This window comes from Podarcis tiliguerta (genome assembly GCF_965153285.1).
Source record: "Podarcis tiliguerta genome assembly, chromosome: 7".
In the NCBI taxonomy this organism is placed as follows: domain Eukaryota; kingdom Metazoa; phylum Chordata; class Lepidosauria; order Squamata; family Lacertidae; genus Podarcis; species Podarcis tiliguerta.
In genome coordinates, this window is record NC_139540.1 from 7,203,396 (window position 1) to 7,222,913 (window position 19,518).

Here is a 19,518-nt window from a genome sequence, read left to right on the forward strand (position 1 = left end):
CACCTTGATGGGAAATCCATCAAGGATGTGTTCTCAAAAAGATGGCGAGAAAGATGGTGCCACTGGGAGAATCCATTCCATAAGACAGGATTATGGTGCCCCCCCCCCAATGTTGCTGGAGCCTTCACCAAACAGGGATAATAAAATCACTAGCATTTGAAAGTGGTAGAATGAAGGATTTTAGAAACTAAACTGATTACTGAAGGACAAGATCCTAATAAAGTTATTACGAAGTGGGGTTTGATTACAAATCATTGGAATACAAAATTTCAGTATAAGGTTAATCCAAATACACTTTTTGTGGTTATTTAAACTTGGCTGTATAATGGGAAAATATATCACTGTCAAGGGTGTATTCTAAGCATAATTACTTTTCTCTCCGAAAAATTTTACACATCACAAAGGAAGACAGGTGAACTCAAATCAGCGTAATGGAAGAAGCAAAGATCACCAGTGTGGAAGCAATGATTCTTCAACATCAACTTCGTTGGACTGTTCATGTTGTGCGGATGCCTGATTATCATCTTCCAAAGCAACTGCTCTATTCTGAACTTAAAAATGGAAAGCGCAATGCTGGTGGTCAACAAAAGAGGTTTAAAGACTGTCTCAAGGCAAATCTAAAAAAATGTAGTATAAACACTGACAACTGGGAAACACTGGCCTGCGAGTGCTCCAGTTGGAGAACAGCCTTTACCAAAGGTGTCATGGGCTTTGAAGACACTCAAACTCAGGACACAAGGGAGAAATGTGCTAAGAGGAAGGCACGCTTGGCAAATCCACACCGTGATCAACTCCCGCCCTGAAACCAATGTCACCACTGTGAAAGGACATGTGGATCCAGAATTGGCCTCCAGAGTCACTTATGGACTCATTGTTAAAACCATGTTTATGGAAGAGACTCTTACTTGGCTATGAGTGATCGCCAAAGAAGCAGCAGCAGCAGCAGCAGATTCTTTATTATTTTTTCTGTTTCTTTTTTCTTTATCTTTATTATCTAACATCTGTCTAACATATGTGTGCGCGTATGATTGATGTAAGGTTTGAATTGATGCAAACTATGTTTTTTTCTGGAAGACAGAAGTGCCTGGCGTGCTCTGGTCCATGGGGTCACGAAGAGTTGGACACGACTAAATGACTAAACAACAACAACAACATGTTTTTTTCCTAATAAAAAACAAACATTAAAAAGAATAAAAGAAGAGTGATTACTTTCACAAGTTAATGGGTGATCATAAATAGAAACCAACAACTTTGCTATTGCATCATTTCAAACACAGGGGAGTTGCCTCATAAATTCAGCTGCGGAAAAGCATCTAGAGTAGACCAGTGGCGTAGCGTGGGTTGTCAGCACCCGGGGCAAGGCAAGTAATTTGCGCCCCCCCCCTGCACTGTCCCTCCCCCAGATAGTCCCTCGCTCTCTCTCCGCACCGCACCGCACGCCTGGCACCCTCCCCTCCACAGTGGGCGGCGACCCGGCAGCTCGGATCGGATTCACACAGCCAGCACTGCAGTGAGAGAGAGAGAGTGAGCCAGGGAGGGGCAGAGAGCTGTGAGTGCAAGCGCGCCCCCCCCAGATGTTGCGCCCGGTGCGGCCGGCCCCCCCTGCACTCCCCATGCTACGCCACTGGAGTAGACTAAGTAGCTGAGTCAAGAGTAAGCCTGCTTCTAGGCAGGTATTTATTGTGGGGTCAGTGACCCTCTTGCACGCACATTTTTAGAATTGCCAGGATGTGTTCCTCAGCCCCATTTCCCCCCGATTTACTCTGAACCAGTTAATGATATCAGAACGACCCATTTACAGCATTAACCCGCCTCTGGGAGCACCATAACTTCCCCCATGGATTTCAATGGGATCTAAGTACAACTAATGTAATGTGGATCCAACCAAGAGGACTGGATTCTAAGATGCTCCTCCATTCATGTAATAAGAGCCATTTCTGCCCACTTCCTTTTCCAGATACAGCCCTCTATCACACTATCTCCAAGGAGCCCCCAAGCCTGAGGTCCATAATTGGGGTGTCTTTGGCAGGGAGGGGGGAATGCCCCATTCTGTGCTTGAGGACCCTGTTCCACCCATGGGAGGGAAGTCAGGATCCAAACCATTGGTTGTGTTTGATGGTCCATTCATACACACAAGATAAGTGAAGGGAAGAATTGTCCCACCCATGGAAGGGAAGTCAGGATCCAAACCATTGCTTGTGTTTGATGGTCCATTCATACACACAAGATAAGTGAACAGGCAGAAGTACTGTATTATTATTTTTTCAAATTCTGAGCGTGAAAACTTAAAGTGTGGCTTAAGTTCGTGACCTTACCAAAATGGGCTTTTATGATATCGCTGCTAGAACAGACATACAGTAAAACGAAACAAAATAATGATTTATTGCCAATTTGCGAGCTTGAGACTGTTGTGCAATTAATTCCAATGTCATTCATCACTTTCCCCGTATTTTAGAGTGTAGTATTGATTTTTTTATTTGCATTTACTGAGATATACTCCGAGTCGCAAAGTGATTTCATGCTCTTTATTCAGCTCATAGTGGTGAGGAGGAATGAATGAATGTCCCCTCAAAGTATCTGCTTTATATACATTATTTACACAATGGGCTGCACATGATTGGCTAATTCCGGAATTCTACTGTAAGCCAATCAGGTTGTGGATTCACTTCTATCTGGAGCATGATTGGGTGGTTCCTGCCAACCAATCATACTGCTGCATTGTTCTAGGACCAATCAGACTGCTGCATTCTGAATCCTATTGTTCTAGGACCAATCAGACTGCTGCCTTTTGGATCCTATTGTTCTAGGACCAATCAGACTGCTGCAGTTTGGATCCTATTCAGCTCAGTACATAACATTTACGGTGCCACGAACAGGTGTTTAACCCACATGTGGGTCCTCTCTAGTACCCGTAGGATTTTTCTTCTACATTTGCCATTTGGGGGTGGGAATGCTTGCGAAACTGTAGCAACTGAATAGCGATTTGCGATTTTAGCGATTGTACGGTAACTTTGGTGGGCTTGCGAGATCAAAGGCTTAAATTGGCTCAGAGTTACAATTCTACCAACTGCAGGGATTTTCAGCCTGCAACCCAATTTTAAGGGAGCGGCTTATATTTGGGTATTGTCTTTTCTCTCCCCCCCTTGAATTTTAAAGGTGCGGTTTATTAGCGGGTGTGTCTTCTATTCGGGCCAATACGATATTCCATCAGAAAGCATGAAAAAACCACACGAAAGTATGTATCTGAAATATACTCGAGTCGAGTGTGGATTTCATGCTCTTTATTCAGCTCATAGTAGTGAGGAATGAAACTTCCCCCAAAATATCTGCTTTATATACATTATTTACATAATGGGCTGCACGTGATTGGCTAATTCTGGGATTCTCCTGTAGGCCAATCAGGTTGCGGATTCACTTCCACCTGGAGCTGGATTGGGTGGCTCCTGCAGACCAATCATACTGCTGCATTGTTCTAGGACCAATTAGACTGCTGCATTCTGAATCCTATTGTTCTAGGACCAATCAGACTGTTGCATTTTGTATCCTAGTCAACTCAGTACATAACACCATCAAACCTCAGTTCCATTTTTTTTTCAATGTGGCAGGTGTGGGAAACCTCTTCCATCCTAAGGGCTGCATTCTCTTCTGGGTAAGGGTCACATGGCAGTGGTGGGCAGGGCCAGAGGAAAAAGGGGGTGGAGCAATGCAAATTCTGTCTTTGTACAGTAGGCTAGTTTCTACGCACTTGCTCACACACCCCTTGTTATCCTCCATCCAGACGGGGCAGATGCATTATCAGAGTACAAGGACACACTTTGGCCAGTCAAAACCACTCAAGGAGGATTTGAAGGATGAAAGGCCAGCCGTGGTGTGGTCTGGGTAGGGGATATGGCTTGGGAAAGTCCTGAGGGTGAGAGAGAGGGGTCTGGGAATCCCCCACCCCTGCAGTGTGGACTGGCTTCTGACAAAATGTGCTGGATCCAGGCCTTAGCTCTTTTGCCTCTCTCCATTTCCCCTCCTCCCCCAGAACTCAGAGCTCAGCAGATAAGTCCATCATTAAATCACGAGTCGGATAATCTGCTTATTCAGATGGAAAGACACTTCATGGATAATTAATGTAGGCGAAGCCTTCAGGTGGCAAGGTGTCAAAGCCAAGGAGCGAGGGATAAAGACATAAAATGGGATAACAGAAAAGCGTGGACCTTTTTCAGCAGGCCGGGAACAGAGTCTGTCAAACTTGGTTGCAGCATTTCTTTGTTAATTGCAAGGAGCCAGGATGGGAGAAATCACATCTAATCCCGAGCGTGGAGAGAGGATGAACGGTTCAGCTGACAAGGGCAGAAGATGTAAAAGCGAGCTGTAGGCACCCTGCAAGTTTCTGTTACATCATTATTTACCATCAGTCCAGTGAGCTGAAGAAAAAGGCTGCCCACTCGCCACTGGAGTGAAGTCCATTAATTTTGATCACGGGACGAGGAAGATTGTCCTGTTCTCAGCATTTCCCCTACTTTACTTCCTTGGACTTAAATCAAAGAGTAGCTATTCTGCACTGCGCTGCACATTTCAGAGATATATAGATGCCCAAACCTAGATCTAATTTGGATTCCATAAACCCAGATGATTCACTGCTAGGGTTGCCATACTATGTCTGGACGCCTGGCAACCCATGCCAGCAGTGTCGTCTTGGGCGCTTTTCTTTAAAAATAGCTCAAAAAAGAAAAAAGCTCAACAACTTTTCTGTTCAGATTTTCACTTTTTGAAATATGGCAATCCTATTCACTGCCCCCCACACAACCTCTCTCTGCAGAAGTTATGAGAACAGGGTGTTGGACCAGATGTGCTTTCAGCCTCACCTACAAGGGACCTTGCAACAAAGTGTCAATGGAAGGGAATTTTGAAGGCAATTTCTAGGTTCCTGCTTGTACAGACCTCACCTGGAGTACTGTGTCCAGTTCTGGGCACCACAGTTCAAGAAGGACACTGACAAACTGGAACGTGTCCAGAGGAGGGCAACCAAAATGGTCAAATGCCTGGAAACGATGCCTTATGAGGAACGGCTAAGGGAGCTGGGCATGTTTAGCCTGGAGAAGAGGAGGTTAAGGGGTGATATGATAGCCATGTTCAAATATATAAAAGGATGTCACATAGAGGAGGGAGAAAGGTTGTTTTCTGCTGCTCCAGAGAAGCGGACACGGAGCAAACTACAAGATCCAAACTACAGGATCCAAACTACAAGAAAGAAGATTCCACCTAAACATTAGGAAGAACTTCCTGACAGTAAGAGCTGTTTGACAGTGGAATTTGCTGCCAAGGAGTGTGGTGGAGTCTCCTTCTTTGGAGGTCTTTCAGCAGAGGCTTGACAACCATATGTCAGGAGTGCTCTGATGGTGTTTCCTGCTTGGCAGGGGGTTGGACTCGATGGCCCTTGTGCTCTCTTCCAACTCTATGATTCTATGATTCTATGTTTCTATGATTCTACCTCGGGTTAAGTACTTAATTTGTTCCGGAGGTCCGTACTTAACCTGAAACTGTTCTTAACCTGAAGTACCACTTTGTTCTCATCCTGAAGCAAATTTCTTAACCTGATGCACTATTTCTGGGTTAGTGGAGTCTGTAACCTAAAGCGTATGTAACCTGAAGCATATGTAACCTGAGGTACCACTGTACAGGAAAATATATCAAACAGTTGGACTATGCTTACTTAAGTGTTGTTGTTGTTTAGTTGTTTAGTCATGTCCGACTCTTCATGACCCCATGGACCAGAGCACGCCAGGCACTTCTGTCTTCCAGTGCCTCCCGCAGTTTGGTCAAACTCATGCTGGTAGCTTCGAGAACACTGTCCAACCATCTGGTCCTCTGTCGTCCCCTTCTCCTTGTGCCCTCCATCTTTCCCAACATCAGGGTCTTTTCCAGGGAGTCTTCTCTTCTCATGAGGTGGCCAAAGTCTTGGAGCCTCAGCTTCATGATCTGTCCTCCAAGTGAGCACTCAGGGCTGATTTCCTTCAGAATGGATAGGTTTGATCTTCTTGCAGTCCATGGGACTCTCAAGAGTCTCCTCCAGCAGCATAATTCAAAAGCATCAATTCTTCGGCTATCAGCCTTCTTTAAGAGTAAGCCCCATTGAATGCTATAAGATTTGCTTCCAAGTGATGATGATGATAAATTTTATTTGTATCCTGCCCTCCCTGGCCAAAGCCGGACTCAGAGCGGCTAACAACAGGTAAAAATAGCACAGTGTACATAAAATCACAATGTCACTTAATTAAAATATATTCTAGAATCAATTCAGAAGCAGATTAATGGCAACCATCGTGTTATAGTTCTATGAAGATTACAGAAGGCTGCAAGTTTGCATGAGCTCTACACAGCTACTTTCTGTTGCTCGTCGTTGACAGAAGAAGAGCAAAATCTTCAGGTTTATGCCAATAGCCTTGATTTGCATAACGATGTGAAGTGTGGAATATGGCCTTTTTAAAAGAGCAGAATATCACCATTTCTGGGCTTTGAGGTGTTTACATAATAGAACTTTAGATCTGCTGTCCCTCTCCCAAACTTCTGGAGTAATTCATGAGCAAGATCGTTTAGGTGCCTGGCGAAAACTTTTCTGCTTATCTCTGACATTTTAAGAACTGCTAATGTAAGCATTCTGAAACTTAGAGCAGTTTGATTGTACCATCTATTTAAATTTCTGTTGCTGTTTTAATTTGCATTATTAGTTTGCATTGTTGTTGTTGTTCCTAAGTGTACTTTTAGTTTCTTGTTATCCACTCTGCTGAAATATGAAATAAATACATAATGAATCCTAAATGTTCTTAACATTGTGTTTTTATTGTAAACCAACCTGGGACCTTGGGCTGAAGGGTTGATAACAAATGGAATCATCACCATCAGGAGGAAGAAGGTTTTATTCCACCTAAAGAAGGAACTTTATTCTCTGAGTGTATATTTCTGACTATCATAACTGTCTCATAGAAGGGACTAATCGCAATAAAATAAACCCAAGAGATTCCTGCTGTGATTTAAAGCATGCTGAATAAGCCACGTGGTTACATGCCCCTAATCTGGATTTTACAGATTTTACAGATGAGCTGTTATTTGGGCATGTGACGTGTGTTCATAGAAGAAGAAGAAGAAGAAGAAGAAGAAGAAGAAGAAGAAGAGTTTGAATTTGATATCCCGCCTTTCACTCCCTTTAAGGAGTCTCAAAGTGGCTAACATTCTCCTTTCCCTTCCTCCCCCACAACAAACACTCTGTGAGGTGAGTGGGGCTGAGACACTTCAAAGAAGTATGACTGGCCCAAGGTCACCCAGCAGCTGCATGTGGAGGAGCGGAGATGCGAACCTGGTTCCCCAGATTACGAGACTACCGCTCTTAACCACTACACCATACTAACTAGCTCAGACAGCGGTTCAACATCACCGAGAGCTTGTGTGGTGGAGTAATTCAAGTGTTGGACTAGAACCTGGGGGACAAGGGTTCAAATGCCCACTCAGCAATGAAGCTCATTGGAAGCGTCACGATGTTGCAGCTGAGCCTACTTTATAGGGTTGTGGTCAGGATAAAATGAGGAGGCGGAGGATAATGCATGTGTCAAGGGTGGAGAGCCTGGTAACTTCATAGGCAAGAATCACAAGCAGTTTGTGTTTTTCAGTCCTAAATAGCCATGACATTAAAAAAAGAAGTTGATGGGTTTTAAAACAACAGCACAACATGAACAGCTACCTGCAGAGATGGGCTTGAGTTGTAAACCAGGCCCTTGGCCATGCGTCCGTCCACCAGATTCCTCCAGAGAGGAGGCAGCCGGGATTTCCTGGGCATGAGCAAGCAGGGGCCTTGCACACACACAGACACACATATAGGCACACTCTCCCCTCTGGAGGCCCAACCAGCACAGTCATCATCCCATTCACACAACACTCTTTCATCTCTGTGTGTTGACTGCAGAGGCCACAGTCTGCCCTTAGCCCTTTTCTTACAGATCTCTCAACTGCCTGCAGGTACAGCAGAGGTCGTTAGTCATCAGCATCAACAGAGACGCTGGACACACTCAGAATTTGCTCCACTGCAAAGTTCCGAGATATTGGTGGGGGGGGGGAGAGAAGAGGCACATAAACAAAAACAGTAATAATAATAATAATAATAATAATAATAATAATATCGCACTTGAAGTAATAAAACAAAACAAAAAGCCTCAACAGGAAGTTGAGCAGTGGTCATGCACACAACCTGTTGAGCATCCAGCTAGATGATTTCAATAAATAGGGGAACAGATGACAACTGGAAGCAGTAGGGGGCCACTTGAGCATTTCTTGGGAGAAGGACGAGACAGAGAAAGAAGAGGAAGAAAGAGTTCTTTATCGAGAGCAGAGATGCCCAAGTGCCAAGGATGATAATTCCCCCAAGTGCTGCCCACGTCCCTTTGTTAGCAACTCTTTGGAAGGAGGAGCCATCTTTGTCTGCCACCCCACAAAATCCCACTGGGTGCCAAATCTAGGTCCAGGCTCAGAAAGCGGCCCCTCGTTTTTTATTCAGTCATCTGGTTGCAAAACAAGAATCCATATCTCTCAACAAATAGAGGTCTTGGCTATTTTGATCCCTTCCCCTTCCATTCCCAACATCCTAGGTGCCAACCGGAAGTTCCGCCCCTCTATATTCACTGTTCTCTAATACGGCTGGACCTGCGAGCCCGAGGGGATCGCCCAGGCTCTCTAAGGAGGTCTCTGCTGGCTGTTCCCTCCCTTCTTCTACTATCTCATAGCTAGGTAACTCCTGCGGAGGCTGTGCAGCATTCTCCTCTCTCTCTCCTACTGAAACTGCTGGGGAGAAGGGAGGCGAATCGTCCCCCTCCTCCTCCTCTTAGGAGAGAAGCTGATCTGGCTGAGGACACACTTCCCAGTCCTCCTGTTCGGACCATTCCCTGACATCATGCAGAATCAGAATCAGAACTTTATTAGCAAAGCCAACAGGCCACAGCTATGCAAGAATTAAAAATAAAATAAACTGAGAATAAAAGGAGGATAAGAACAAACAGAAGGAGGTCCGTCAGATGAACAAGTCTTTCACTCAGATGGTGGCCCTCAATTTCATAGCTCTCTATGAAAGGAGAAGCAAGATGGCGACGGAGGTAGTAGCCTAGTTAACTTCGTCTGTTTCTAGATTAAGTTTTAAGTAGTTTTAAGTAGTCTTTTTAAAAAAACCCCCTCTGGGCTTTTATTGTTTTATTGTTTTAGATTAAGTTCCAAGTAGTTTTAAGTAGTTTTCAAACCCCCCCGGGCTTTTATTGCTTTATTGTTTTATCACCTGATTCGAGCTTCAGCTTTGCTGCCTTGCCGCACCCCCCGCTGTGCATCTGGTGCTGTGGAGCTGAGTAATCTCCTGAAACGAGTGAGTGGGGAAGGGAAGAGGTCTGGCCTGACTCCCCTGCCGTGAAGGGATCCCCCGTCACTGGAAAGGAAAAAACTCAAGACGGTAATTAACAAACGGGGAGGCCAGCTACTCCTCTGGAAGGACGCCGAGCTTTTCATCTAAAAAAAAAAAAAAAAAAAAGGAAGGAACCGAAGCAGCTACAACCCCAAGAAACATAAGGCAAGCTTAACTCGATAATCATTCCAAGGGGACTTTTCTCTTTGTTATACTGCCTAGCTACTTTACTGGTTACGTCGTGAGGCTGCTGAATGAGGGAGAAAGAAAGGAGTTATAGTATGAAAGCCTAGGACCAGCAATATTTTCTAACATCTTAAATGACTGACACCTCACAAGCCCCGATGTAAATTGCTGGAGAAATTAGCAAGTTGGTGAGGTTGGAGAGGTTTAGGAGGTAACTTCCACAAACCGGCATCTCTGCTATTACTTACTCCAGCTTAGAACAAAAGATAAATCGCCGACAAGTAAGCACCCTCTACCATATACCCATATATACTCATATATCCACTATGGTCCTCACTAGGAAAAAATACAAGGACCAAGGAATTTTGCCTAACTCACCACAGAGCCCGATGGAGCGCCGAGAGAGACAAAGTAAAATTATCAGCTACTTTCCCCAAGAAGACTCGGGCAGGAGAACTCAGAAGGAGAGTATTCTAGATGTAGCTATGCCTTTGCCACCCACAGTGCTGGATTGGTCAACACAGCTAAAGGACTTGCAAACAAACAACAAGAGGACAAACTATCCAACAAATCTGGCCCAAGAACTTGCCATAGCAGAGAATGCTACAAAGGCTAATACAGCCAACACACCTGATGCTAATCCGCATTTGCCATCGCGGGAACTTGGAAGTAACCTTTCAACCTATTGGTTGAAAGCCAATGACAATGGAACAGAAACGCGAGGTGATTATCTTCGGGAGCAGATACGCCAGATCTCTACGGATCTCCTTAACGTCAAAAAATTTTTAGCAATAACAAACGGGCTCCTCCTGACTCTAGTGGATAATTTCAAACAACATGTGAGCGCTTCAGACCAGATTACAAATCCCCTAGCCAGCCCGGATCCACCATTGTCCACCAAACCCCGGAGGAAAAAAGCTGAGCGTAAGACGAAGAGAAGCAAAAATATGAAAAACCTAAGGCGGCCTAAGACAACTCACCGTACTTGTAAAAAATATTGGCAGAAGCTCTTTAACCTTCTCCCATCCCTCTCCACAAGTGGAACAAACAAATCTAACTCGAGTGCCACCAATGAGACACGTAAAGTAAATACATCCATAAAAGAATCTAAACCAAGTCTTGAAGAATTAACTCCGAGCTGGGACAAAGGACCTAATCCATCTACAGTTATACCGCCTCAGAGTCCTCTTATGGCCAGCACAGAATCTGCAGACAGAGGTGCGCTGGCGACCCAAACTATTAAGGGGAACCACTCCCCTCAAGTTCGACAGATGTTGTGTCCCAAAAGAGAATGGAGTTTAGTCCTAACCCCTCAAAAGCTCGTCTTTGCTAATTACCCCAAACCGCCCAGATTTTATGTAGGGTCGGACCGTATAAACCATTTCTTGTCCATTATAAGTGGCATTTTACCGGGGGTAGTAAAAGCAACTGACATAGCCGCTATAGAGTATTTACATCAAGATGATTGCTCGGTACGAGCATTGATTACTTTTTTAGACCACAATCTGGCCAGTTTTATGTTTAGAGCTAAAAACCTATTCAAAAAAGAAAGAATAGTCCTATTAAGAACATTTGAAAACAGAGCTCCTCTAACCTCTCTGATGGGGCCCAAGGGCATAGGAATGGAAGTTCACAAAAGGGAAAAAACCAACCATCAAAACCATCAAAATAGAAAGCATAAGTTCCAGCAGGATCATCTCCATCAAACAGTACCAAATGAAAAAAAGGAAGCCCCACATCCAACTGGCGCCTGGCCTCTCACGTGTGACAGTGAGGACTCCGCTTGGGAGGAAGAACTCTCGCTGATAAAGCGTTTCTGGTCACTGCATTCTCCAGCTCAAACTGAGATCTTGAAAAGACTTGATTTACTTAGAAGCAGACTAGTAAAAAAGGATGACCAAGGTGAGACAATGAAGGACCCTTATGTGCAGCCCATATCTCCCAAATGTCTAGTGGATAAGAAGACAGTGGGAGGCACCTTCAAATGTGTAGACGTGGAATTACAATCTGAGCCCCCTGTGATGTACAATAAAGTAAAACCTAATCAATGTGTGAAATCTCAAAGCTCCTGGCACAGCTACCTTAAACTGTCTCCGAATGAATTAGCTTCCCCCCCAACTCCAAAATCTAGCCCCAATTCACCAAGAAGAGAGGATCAATACACTCTCTCCAAGCAGTCATCCTCGAAAAGAGCCAATGGGTGTGTTTTTTTAGACACCAAAGAACTGCTGGACGTGGTGGTGACATAGATCCAGCTCCCCGAAGGGCCCGGGGCCTAAAAGTGCTGTCTTGGAACATTGCGGGTTGGCACGCCAAGAAAAATAACCAACAATTTATGTGCTACCTTAAGCAATTTGACATCATCTTCTTTCAGGAGACATGGCAGAACGACCCCATATTTCTCAATGGGTATAACTGCCACTACCTGCCTGCCTGTCCATCTCTAAAGGGCGGCAGATCTAGTGGCGGCCTAGCTTGCTTTATTTCTACGGAGCTGGCGCATTCTCTAACAGCCCTACCCAGCTGCAATTCTTTAGCAACAGCCGCCCTACTTAGCCTCAAGAGAACCACCCTTTTGCTGGTCAATGTCTATATTCCCCCAGGCCAAAAAAAACCCGTTGTCAAGGCTACATGGGCTGAACTAGAGGCGTTTTTAGAACCTCTTGAATCTACTTACCCGTCTGCCCTGACTATTGTGTGTGGAGATTTTAACGCTCGTATAGGAACAGATGACATCAGTCTATACACTCACTTCAACCTATTTATGGACCCTGAAGAACAGACGGATATTGGTGCGACACGACTGTCCAAAGATAGCAGAAGTAATTTTTCAGGTCTCTGCCTAGTGCAGGCTGCCAGACGGAGGGAACTGCTGATATTAAACGGCAACATAGAGGGGGATCGTCCCGGGGAATATACTCATTTTTCCAAGGCAGGGGGAAGCGTTATAGATTATATTCTAATTTCAAGATTTGCCCACAGCTTTGTAAGGAAGTTCCAAGTAGGCCACAATACTCTGAGTGACCACCTACCTCTAATCCTAGAGCTTGCAGGTCGGCCTTTTGACTATTCCATTGCCGAGCCACAATATATACCCTCTGTAAATTTGGGTATACTTGCTCCCAAAAGACTCAAATGGTCCCCAATATTGAATGAAAATCTAACCCTCCTCCTTCAGTCAGCGGAGTTAAAGCTTATTCGATCCGCTATTGTGACAGGCAATTCAGTAGATGCGATTATGGAACGCTTTAAATTACTTATGGAAAGACTGAAATCCAATTTAACAACAGCGATACATAGCTCCGCTACAAAGAGGGCAAAGAACGGAGCTAGCTGGTTTGACTTGGAGTGCAGGCAAACAAGGAGACAAACGAGATCAGCCTACCAGAGATATAGGAAATCAGGGACTGCCATTCTACTTAATGCTTATATTTATCTGAGACGGTCCTACAAACAATTATTAAGGAGAAAGAAGTTGGAAGCTGAACGAGCCGCATGGCAAAGTTTGGTTAAGGCATCGCACGAGAAAGATACTACTTGCTTTTGGCGAACCATATCTGGTCTACTGGACCAGGAGCGCACTAATTCCATCTGCACAGTGGAACCAATGGAGTGGTTGCGCCATTTTCAATCTTTGTTCTATGACCAGGAAGTCCAACATTACAAACTATGCATCCAATTGGAGGACCTACCTCATTGGCCACCAGTAACTGTAAAGGAAGTTGAGAACTTAATCGCACAATTAAAGAACAATAAGGCTCCAGGGAATGATTACATCCCTGCCGAACTTCTGAAGTCCAATATGGGCTGGTGGGCCCCCCTGCTGGCCTCTTTATTTTCTTGGATTGACTCAACGGGTCTACTTCCAGATGGTTGGACAGAGGCAATAGTTATTCCAATCTACAAAAAAGGACCCATGCCAGACCCGGCGAGCTATAGACCAATCAGCCTTCTGCCTATACCCAGCAAACTATATGCCAAACATCTTCATATTAAGCTAACTAGCTGGCTGGAAACCGAAGCTATTCTAGCGGAAGAGCAAGCGGGTTTCAGGCAGGGCAGATCCACTATAGACCATTGCTTCACCCTAGCCTATTTAATTGACAAATATGCCATAAAATCCCGTGGGGTGCTATACGCAGCCTTTATTGATCTAAAGGCTGCCTTCGATTCAATTCCACGTGCAAGACTCTGGGACAAACTGAGCACATCAAGTATAGACAAAAGACTATTATTTCTGATCAGCTGTTTATATAAAGACACGGTGCTGCATGTAAGAACTTCGTTAAACGGCCACCTTATAGGACCAGTTCCTGTCAGCAAGGGGGTCAAGCAAGGTTGCATCCTGGCCCCAGTTCTATTCAACTTTTACATCAATGATATGGTCAACTGTTTGTCATCTCCGGACTTCCATGCCCCCAAACTGGCTGACAAATCAATATCCGTGCTTTTGTATGCTGATGATGCGATACTCCTATCCCGAACAAGAATAGGCTTAAATAGGCTCATAGGTGAATTTTCAGCATACTGTAGGAGAGAGCAACTGGCAATAAATTATCAGAAAACCAAAACCATGGTTTTTGCAAGGAAATGCAGACAGTACAGCTGGAGGATGGATGACCAGATAATTGAACAGGTTAAAGCCTTCAAATATCTGGGTATCGTTTTCCAGTCGACCGGGTCCTGGGATGCCCATCAAAAATATGCCAAAGAAAAAGCAGCTCAAAGCATTAAGATGCTGTCGCGCTTTTTCTACACGAAGGGGGGCAGATACACCCCAGCAGCCTTTGAAGTCTTCCAAGCAAAACCTCTGGCGCAGTTACTGTATGGGGCACAAATCTGGACGGGGAACCACTGCTCCAGTCTTGAAACTGTTCAGTCTAAATTCCTAAGGCAGATACTCGGCGTCCCCTCCTGTGTTCCAAACGCTGCTTTACGACTCGAGGCCTGCCTTCCATCTGTAGAAACTCAGACCTGGCAAAGAACACTCAACTATTGGCTTCGTCTTAATTTAAATCCATCTGGTCTACTGCCTCTAGTAATGCAAGACCCTCATAAAAGCATGTGGTTCAAAACTGTGCATCAAAAACTCCTTACATGTGGTCTGCATTCGCAATCCCTATTATCAATGGGCCTCATTAAAGCAAAGAGTCTAATAGGCCAGCGCCTGAAAGACATTGAACGGCAAAACAACCTGACTATCTTAAAGAAACTGTGCCCATGGTATACCTACTATCACCCTTCCCATTTTGACTCTCCAGCTTCATATTTGTTTAAATTAACCATCCCAAAATACAGACGTGCCTTTACATTGGCTAGATGGGATGTTCTTCCCTCTGCCGTACTCGAAGGTCGTTACCAAAAGACTCCATTTGAAAAACGACTCTGCCCATGTAGAGATGGTAACACGGAAACAGTGTCCCACGTCCTCCTATCCTGCCCCCTTTACAAAGACCTAAGGAATGAGATTATTACTCCACTCATTCTCCCCAACCCTGGCCGCTCACAGGACATTATACTGTTTTTTCTCTTATCTGATACGGATAGTCAGACAACAGAGAAGGTCGCGAGGTACATCGAGAGACATCATGCAGTGTTGAGATACAAATGCAACAAACAAATACCTAAACCACTGGTAAAGTCATTTCGGTGTCCATTCCCCCATCTCATACCCTCCAACATTTTCTCACCCAAATCCAGAGCACCCCCCTTGCACTATGCTGCCCTTGCCTGACCCCCCTCGTGTTGCCTTACTTTCACTGCGTCTATCTCCTCTTCTTCCTCTGCGGCAGCGGCTGGGCCTTTGCCTCTTCAGCATTCTTTGTGGGAATGGTCAGGGATGCAAGAGAGGATATATTGTTTGATTATAGCCATTCGATCTTGTGTTAACAAGTTCCACAATTTAGCAGAGTAACATTCCCCTTTTAAACTTACAGCAGATGTGTTTGCTCAGGCTCGCTAAAGCCTCTATAATTACTGTTCTGGTATTTCCCCCTTATTCCCTCATTAAAGATAAGACATGACACAGTCTTCTATAAAAGTATAAAAAGAGTTTACTCACTCACATTCTGTTCACATTTGGATCCCAGAAGGCAGACTTAGCTTAGAAAAGTAACATACACCTGGAAAATATCTCATAAGAAGACAGTCCCTTTGTCCTGTCTTGGCTGGAAGCATCTTTGGTAAAGTAGATGTTGCTCCTTCAACAAATGTAGTCAGAGAGACAGAGAGATGGCAGCCAGCCCTATGCTTTTGTTACCTGCACAGGTGAGGCCACGCCCACCTCTGATCATATGTAGAGGAAGTCTGTCCCAGGCAGGAGAAACAGGAAGTTCTGACTGGCTGGTCCAGACATTCCACTCTAGGGGTGTTGTACTTGACTGCCCTTGTGTTTTACATCCCACATTCTTGAGGTCTCCTTGCCCTTGCCATGGCTGCTGGAAGTGGTGCACATGCTTCCAGAAGTGTCCTTCCAGAAGAATGGCAGTGGCAGCAGATGTCACGGAGGAAGCCAAGAGTCCATGGTGGAGACAACACCGGCTGCCAATGTAGAGGTGGAGGAGAAGAGGTGTGGAAGTGGGATATCTGGGATTTCAAACAGAAGCCAGGGCAGTTTCTGTAAATCTGAGATGTCCCTCGCAAAGCAGTTGGTGGTTGGTGTGCCAACTTAAAATATCAAGAAATGCCCTGGTGCTTCTCTAACAGTGAAACCGGACACCTTCATCTGCCCCAGCTATAATGAAACATGTCTCTCCCGTATCAGTCTCTGCACCCACAGCAGGTGCTATAACTCTCTAATGGTTTGAATCTACCCCCAATGGTGCACTCTTTCACTGTCTCTTGAGACAGATGGATGCCAATGACAAGCACAGAGTATATCCATGTACAAGTTGTACACACAAGACTCTCTGTGTGCACACAGATCAGATTAATCTGCAGAGCTGGGAGTATGGCCCACGGGCAGGATTCACACCCACTCTCCTCATTGTATTTCAGAATGTCCGAAAAGCGTGCCCCCCCGGGGGGGGGCACTGTCTGTAAACAAAAGGAAGAAACCTTCAGCCGCTCCTGTGAACTCTTAATCTTACAGACCTTGTTCCATCTGCAGAACATCCACAGCACAAACCTTTTCTTTTCTTTTTTTGTAGACTTTTAAAAGTCATGGAACAGTCCTTTGGATTTGTTCTGCTCTGTGGGCTTTTGCAAGTAAAGTACAGTGTCAGCACCGTTAAAGGACATGATTTTCATGTTGTATGCTCTGCACTTTCTTTAGTGGCAGTAAATATACAGAGTGAAAGGGAAGCAAAAAGGCAAGGATATAAAGGAGGATTTTGATGTATCCAGCAAGACCTGGAAATGGATTTCTAAAACAAAGCAAAGCAAAACAAAACAAAACAAAAAACAAAACAAAACAAAACAAAACAAAACTATGAGAGGCCCCAGAGCAGATTTAAGGCTTTATATTATTATTGAGTTGTGTTGGCACCTCTCAGGGTTTCATCTGATATTTCGGGGTTTAGCTTCAGTGATGAAATGACACTCAGGAGAATCTGCCTTGCATGCCAAAAGTGATAGGTTGGGCTGAGAGACCCTTTGCCTGCAACCCCAGAGAGCTGCTGGCAGTTACCTCTCCTTGCCTTGTGGATGAGCCAGCCTTGGGCTTAACAATCAGCCCCTCTTCCCAGGGAATTCTAAAGTTGCATACAATCTGCTCCCAGAATCTGTTCCTTTGGGAAAGGAGGGCGAGGGAGGAAGGTTCTGGGACAACAGTAAGCCTTGGTGTTCTGCTGAAAGCTGGAAGTCAGAGGGCAGGAGACTCTTAATCCCAGGGTTGTGGGTTCGTGCCCCATGTTGGATGAAAGATTCCTGCATTGCAGGGGGTTGGACTAGACTACCCTTGTGGCATCTTCTAACTCTATGATTCTGTGTAGGTTTTGCTCGTCCTTGGGGTCCAGCTGGTGTTAGCCAACCATAGGGTGGGCTAGTCCCATGTCCTGGGCTGCTGTTAGCCACATTACAGAAATAATTAAAACAAACAAACAACAAAATCACCCTTCAACTTACAATTCTTAAGCAGCCTTCCATAGAAGGGTGACCATTCTTGGAATGCTTTTTTGCAGTTACAATTCCTGGCCAGGTCCAAATGAAGGTCGGTATAATGTAACCTCTCTGAGCAAGCAGGCTCCAACAGGAGTCAGCTACATTCAGAGCAAGGGGGAGAAAGCCTGCCGCTTGTTCTCGGTGTCGGATATGTTAGAATATTCCATTCCACCTTAAGAAGAACAGGCGTGACTGTTGTGTGTCACATACCTGTTTACACTCCAGCACAGCTTGCTGGGAACTTCTGTTTGTGTATAGCTTTTGCTTATACTTTTTTGCTTGGACATGAAAGGCAGAAGACATGTTTTCCCTCTTGTCCTGATGTATGCTGAATAAACTGCTTGTAAATATGCTTTACACAGCCTCTCCCTGTCACTTCTGTTGTGCGTTTACTCTGCTACGTTGCATGCCCAGCTTCTGAAGCTTGTGAAGCTCTGGGTCGCAGACTCATGCTGCAACAAGGACTGGAGTTCATCCGGCACATCGGCTGGTGGGCTGGAGCCAGCTGGAGACTTGCCAATGGCCCCTGATTCCTTAGCAGCATCCCAGCAAGATAACCAATCGTAGACTGTCTCTAGATGTGAAACTTGGGCTGATTTCTGTAATTCTGTAATTTTTCTGCACTGACATGGTATTCTGCACTGAGAGTATGTTTCCAAGCACAATTCAAAGTGTTGGCACTGACCTTTAAAGCCCTAAATGGCCTCGGCCCAGTATACTTGAAGGAGCGTATCCACCCCCATCATTCAGCCCGGACACCGAGGTCCAGCTCCGAGGCCCTTCTGGTGGTCCCCTCGCTGCGAGAAGTGAGGTTGCAGGGAAACAGACAGAGGGCCTTCTAAGTGGTGGCGCCTGCCCTGCGGAACGCCCTCCCATCAGATGTCAAGGAAATAAACAACTATCTGACTTTTAGAAGACATCTGAAGGCATCCCTGTCTAGGGAAGTTTTTAATGACTGATGTTTTAATGTTTTGTTGGAAGCCACCCAGAGTGGCTGGGGAAACCCAGCCAGATGGGTGGGGTATAAATAAATAAATAAATAAATAAATAAATAAATAAATAAAATAATTCAGTGGAGACAGCCAGATGACAGCAAAGGACTTGACCCGAGTCATCTTGTAGCACAATGGGCTTGCTATGCTACCTCAAAGCAGGTTCTGTAGGTGGACAGCCCATTAGTCGAATCCTGTGCACCTGCTACCTTTTTGCCATCTCTAGGTGACTTCCCTCCCCTTCCTTTGTTCAAAGCGCTCGCACAAAAGGGGATATTATTATGTCTTTCTTGATTACGAAAATAGCCTCAGTCTTGTTTTATCGGGTTTTATTCAGCAGGAATGTAATTCAATTCTCCCTTTCACTGGGTGACTCAGATGAAAGGGCACATGGCTTTTTATATAATTGCACGGGAGAAAGGGGGTTCGGAAAGGGCGGCGGCTGGATTCTTCTTTGCTCGCTCGTTTTCTGCACGCCCTGAGCAACAAATGCAGCAGCAGGGCAATATGAGAAAGCAAGCAATTTCCTCGGGTCAGGTGTGGAACAGAGTGACCCACATGGTTAGAGCCATGTGTGGACTCTGGCCACAACGTAAAATCTGAGTTCAAAATCAAATTTTGCACAGAGGAACCGAACATGCGGCAAGACTCTAAGTCAAAGTCATGATGCTACAGGAAGTTATCGTAAGTAAACATAGTAAGAGCTTGGCTGCTAGATCAGACCAAAAGACCCATCTAGCACAGCATGTTGTTCTCAAAACAGAGTGTTTGTTGTGGGGGAGGAAGGGAAAGGAGAATGTTAGCCACTTTGAGACTCCT

The 19,518-nt window shown here is 45.1% G+C and overlaps 1 protein-coding gene across 2 annotated transcripts in view; it reads right to left on the reverse strand.

Annotated features, from left to right (window-relative positions):
* Positions 1-19,518, reverse strand: part of LOC310682170 (mas-related G-protein coupled receptor member H-like) — a 381,144-nt gene that overhangs the window by 187,536 nt on the left and 174,090 nt on the right. The gene's annotated exons all lie outside the window — the stretch shown is intronic.